The following is a 6,124-nucleotide window of genomic DNA, read 5'->3' as shown; positions in this document are numbered from 1 at the left end:
CAATTGTCAAAAAAGAAAAAGCAAAAAAAAAAAAAAAAGGTCTTAATATGAGTTTGGTATTATAGGGGGAAATGGTTATACAGCATAAACTAAAATTGCCAAACAATCAATTTAGTGACCTTTATAGCCTTCTTACATGGTTTTGTAATTTAAAAGTTTTTTATATATATATATATATATATATATATATATATATATGTTGGATGGTACCCAATATTTATTATGTCATTTTAAATGTTATATTTCATGAATTTATTTAAGAATTGTATTACAAGGAATACGTTACTAAATATTCCAGACCCTTCATTTTGTAAAATATGCTGCAGTTAATTCAAGCAAAACTATTTTATTTGGCTTTTATTTCAGTGTGTTTAATGTTTTATTGAAGACATTGGGATAAATTATGATTTTTATTTATTTTATTTTTTTAATTGACGTCAGCAACTTGTCATTGCTGTAAATTCAAGCTGTAAAATTCTGTTTTTTTTTTTGCTAGCCTCTGCAAATGTAGCATATTTTAAAAGTTGCATAATAATATAAATAATATGACAAGCATGTTTCAGCATTTTGCTCCTTATATAAAACATTAGATAAAACTAACAAAAACTGAGCATTGCTGAGAATGGATTTGGTCCATATTTGAATAATGAAATTCTGAAATGTTGGTTGGTTATGTGTATCGCTATATATATATATTTTTTTTCCTTTTTTTTTCTTTCTTGCTTTTATATTTTAGAAGTTTTTCTACTTCACTAAAAATGAAACAGTTTGAATTGGTACACTCCAATTTCAAATTATGAATGTTTATCTAAAAAAAACATGATCTTCAGTTGAGTTATTTTCTTAGCAGAGTGAGGGACAAAAATATTATACAATGTTTAAAAAAAAAAAAAAAAAATCTCTTATCCTCTTGTTTTTGTTTGTGTCATAAAAAATGTTTATTATTTATTATTATTAAAGACCATATCCTCTCGTATACAGGTGCATCTCAGAAGTGAAAAAGTTTTTTTTTTCTTGTAACATATCAAAAAGTGAAACTTTCATTTATTTTAGATTCATTACATGTAAAGTAAAACACTTCAAAAGTTTTTTTGTTTTAATTTTGATGATTAGAGCTTACAGCTCATGAAAGTCAAAAATCAGTATCTCAAAATATTAGAATATTTCCTAAGATCAATCAAAAAAAGGATTTGCAGTTCAAGTTCTTTAAGGTATGTTCATTTATGCACTCAATACTTGGTCGGGGCTCCTTTAGCACAAATTCCAGCATCAGTGAGGAATGGCATGGAAGCGATCAGCCTGTGGCTCTGCTGAGGCACTATTGAGCCTTCAGCTCGTCTGTATTGTTGGATTGACTGTTTCTCATCTTTCTCTTGAAAATATCCCATAGATTCCATATGGGGTTCAGGTCAGGCATGTTGGCTGGCCAATCAAGCACAGTAATATCATGGTCAGCAAAGCAACTTGGAAGTGGTTTTGGCACTGTGGGCAAGTGCTAAAGTCCTGCTGGAAAAGCAAATCAGCATCTCCATAAAGCTTGTCAGCAGATGGAAGCATAAAGTGCTCTAAAATCTCCTGGTAGACGGCTGCATTGATTTTGAACTTGACCAACACCAGCAGACATCACGGCACCCCAAATCATCACTGACTTAGGAAACTTCACACTGGACTTCAAGCAGCTTGGATTCTGTGCCTCTCCAATCTTCCTCCAGACTCCAGACATTGATTTCCAAATGAAAAGCAAAATTTACTTTTATCTGAAAAGAGGACTTTGGACCACTGAGCAACAGTCCAGTTCTTTTTCTCCACAGCCCAGCTCTTTTTCTCCATGCTTCTGACGATGTTTCTGTTTCAGAAGTGGCTTGGTAGCCCTTTTCCTGAAGATGTCTGAGCGTGGTGACTCTTGATGCACTGACTCCAGCTTCAGTCCACTCCTTGTGAAGCTCTCCCAAGTCTTTGAATCGGCTTTGCTTGACAGTTTTCTCAAACTTGCGGTCATCCCTGTTGCTTGTGCACATTTTCCTACCCAATTTCTTCCTTCCAGTCAACTTTGCATTTAATATGCTTTGATACAGCACTCTGTAAACAGCCACACCTTTCAGTAATGACCCTCTGTGACTTACCCTCTTTGTGGAGGGTGTCAATGATCATCTTCTGGGCCATTGCCAAGTCAGCAGTGTTCCCCATTATTGTGATTCCCCACAATTATTCCCCAAATTGTATACTGTATGGATGGTCATTTATTGAAACTCAAATGTAAATATTCTAATATTTAGAGATACTTTTTTTTTTTACTTTCATGAGCTGTAAGCTCTAATCATCAAAAGTGTTTTACTTTACATGTAATGAATCAAAAATATATGAAAGTTTCACTTTTTGAAATAAGTTACAAGAACAAATGAACTTTTTCACCATATTCTAATTTTCTGAGATGCACCTGTCTCACACCTCTAGAAGAATAATGATCATGCTTGGGAAAGTATTAGTTTGAGATCAGTTTGTAGCATCAATTCAAATATATTTAAGACACTAGCCCCCGGTTTCACAGACAAGGCTTAAGCCTAGTCCTAGACTAAAATGTAAGTCTGAGCCGTTTCAACTGAAAGAAACTTGCACTAATTGATCTTAAAATATATCAGTGCCTTTGTTTTGTCTCAAGATGGACATCAGTAATGTTTTTGTTTAAGGCATGTTTATAAAAATTACTTGAATGTCCTAATTGTACTATGGCCTAATCCTGGCTTAGTCTAAAAACTGTCTGTGCAACCAGGCCTATATGAATCAAAGTATTGTGACCTTTTTACAATTATTATAATTTTTTTGAATGCTTACACAGTTTCTGAAACAATGGCTCCTTTTCTCTAAACCTGCAAACAAAACCACAAAATATGCACACAACATTACACATCTCTTGCGAAAGCAAATACTTCTTTTAAAATTATTTTTCTAAAAGTTTTGTTTTTGCATAGTAACTCGTCACAAAAACATCAAATGATGCAGGTACATGCCAAACTACACATGAATATGACAAATGTAAAACACTACTATCTTTTGACTTTGCTTGTTCATTGTGCAGTGGAGTGCACAGGAGTTTGCCATACTTACACGTACAAAAATACACTGTATGTACAGTGTGCATGCAGAATTGATAAATTTTACATTGAACTGATCTGAATTAACACTGAACCGATGAGCAGTACTTGTTCAGGCTTGTTAGAGCTGCTTTAAAGCAGAATTTTAATTACTACTGCTTTGAAACAATCAGAAATAAAAGTAACTGTAACTTGTATGCATCTTCAGTATTTACATATAATTGCACAGTACTAGCCTATATACAGAAATGCTAAAAGTGTGAAAAATGTGTTTCTCAAAACAGTGAGTTTTCATTTCTAAGTGATCAAATTCTGTAAAAAGAAATGCAAGGGGTAAAAATGTATTTCTTCCTCAAAACATTGAGTTTTGATTTCTAAATGAACAAGTTATGTTTAGATGTTTTCACACAGGATCATTGGGTGTGGGTAATCCTTAAATTAGTGTGGCATTTAAATGGCAAACTGAGTGCAAAGCCGATAATGTGCTTGAAGTTTTGCAGACTTGGTCTAAAGAATGGTTTCACTAAGTGTGATTAAAGTAGCCTACAACTTTTAGTAAGCAATTTTAAAACTACTTAAATGTTTAGCATATTAACAAAACATCTCTTAAGCAATATATAATACAGATGTTGATTAATATTACTTTAAAATTTACAACACATATATAAGAACATTGGCTATAAAAAGCAGTATTAAATTTTGACAATTCCATTTTAATGTGCATTAATATGCAGTATTAGCAAACCATCTCTTAAGCTTTATATAATGTAATAATGTTTATTAAAATTCAAAAAAGTGTTTGCCTTTACATTTTTAAAGTACTTCGTATTGCATATGAAAACATAACCTGAAATAGTAATAAAAAGCTATTCAAAATTAATATTCACAGTAAAATATGCACTGACAAATTAGATAAGAGGTTAAAGACAATGAAATTAAACATATGAAAATAGCAATAAAATATTTAATGCAAAATAATTTTCTTTAAAGCTGTCAGTCAATCTTTATTTGACTATGCAGCAGGCTACTTACACCAACATTTCCCCCCCAGCAGTTATTTATTTGTTTGTTTGTATTTATATATTCCCCCCTCTGGAGCCAACGATAAAGCCCGTGTCTTCATACTGGACACCGACTCGGATGCTTAGTGCTTCAGTGGTGTTGCAGTATGCTGCTGTAGAAATGCACCGGTGGCGGCGCTGGACGCAGATGCCATGACAGCATGATCTGTGTCTAACGGGAGAGGGTGTAGTCTACATGGAACCACAACACTGATGACAAACTACGATCTTTTAACTGGATTTCGCAAAATAACATCGTGTAGTCGAGGAAGCGCCTATCGTATCGCGGAAGGGGACAGTCCTTTTGTTTATCTGGGAGAGATCAGTGCATCTGGAGTACTGTAGGTAAGGTCGGAGGATATTCAGCATCATCAGGGACTGAAGATGAAAGGCCAGATTCGCTCTAGATTGATCACATTTCACAGTGTAGAAGGGTTAATGTTTTTGATACGTGAAACAATTTCTTGAACGGAATACTCAGCAGTTTGACATGTGGTTAAATTACGCGAATCATTTCATATCGGAGAGGTGTCTTAATTCAGCCATGAACATCAATATGGCTAAATATTTGTCAATTCGTGTATTTGGTTCATGCTGATGTCACACTGATATCTGATATAGAAAAGGAGAGAAAGACAGCAGAAGGCGGCTCTCTGTGCTGGTGCGACAACAGCTGATCTCTCCATCACCAAATCACTGCTGCTCCGAGTCAATTATGATGATCGTATGAAGCAGACATAGGCCCGATTAACTGCAAATGTGACAGACATAAAACACACAAAACTGTACTTGCATGCTAAATCCTATTGTTCACTTACAATGTGCGTGAATGGCGTTAATGCTTGATTCTACGGTTTTGTAGAGACGAAAAGATGAAAGATTAATTATTTGTGCAGGCCATCTTAAATTTCCTAAGTATGTTCTGCCCAAATTCATCTATCAACTATTTGTGTGTGTGTGTGTGTGTAAATATATATGCATATGTATATCATATGTATGTGTATATCTATCTATCTATCTATCTATCTATCTATCTATCTATCTATCTATCTATCTATCTATCTATCTATCTATCTATCTATCTATCTATCTATCTATCTATCTATCTATCTTTCTGCAGTGTAAATCTCAATTACCCCGTCTCTCACTATCTTTCATTACAGCTGCATTTTATAGAAAAATCCTTAGTGTCCTCTCAAAAATATTATTCCGATGTAACATGTCTAGACAGCTGTCTTATCTAATAACGTGTGTAACACTGTCAGCAAATATGCGACGGTTAAGCATCCATTTTGTGAAGAACATCTGCACAAACTGAACTTCAGTTAAAACAAGAACACTTTATGTCTAATAGCTCTGTCTTAGGGTGCATGAAGTCCTGCAAAATTGTGAGGATTAAATAATGACCATACTCACAGTCTTAATTAGGGTGAATTCTTAAAGCCTTAAGTGAACTGCATGCAGATCACTCACTGCTGTCTAAAAGTTCTGTTGTCATTCACTGGTACAATTCCCAGCTTATTACAGATCCTTTGAATACTTTTTCATCAAATTAACCTGCTTAGGTTTTCAGGTAGAATAGACTCAGATTTTTTGGTGAGTATGGGTTTAAAAGGAATTATCATTAAGGGTGTAAATAAGTGGTTTTGGCTAATAATTGCACTGCATTGAATTTAACCTTTGTGTTATAATGAACTGTGATACATTTTAATTGGGTCCAGTTTTATTTATATAGTCCACTTCTCAAAAACTGAATAATGTGAAATATGTCCTTATGGACATTAACCCAATAAGCTAAATAAAATTTCCCGATAAATGAAAATGAATTAACACTGTCCTATCGTTTAACCTATTAGTGTTTAATGCATTCTTATATAATATGACATCATAAGCTAATAATGAGCTAATTTGACATGACTTAAGAGGTTACTTGACTGTGTTCTACCTCTTATCTTAAAGTATTACATAAAA

The sequence above is a fragment of the Barbus barbus genome, assembly GCF_936440315.1.
Source record: "Barbus barbus genome assembly, chromosome: 14".
In the NCBI taxonomy this organism is placed as follows: domain Eukaryota; kingdom Metazoa; phylum Chordata; class Actinopteri; order Cypriniformes; family Cyprinidae; genus Barbus; species Barbus barbus.
This window is presented reverse-complemented; position numbering follows the sequence as displayed.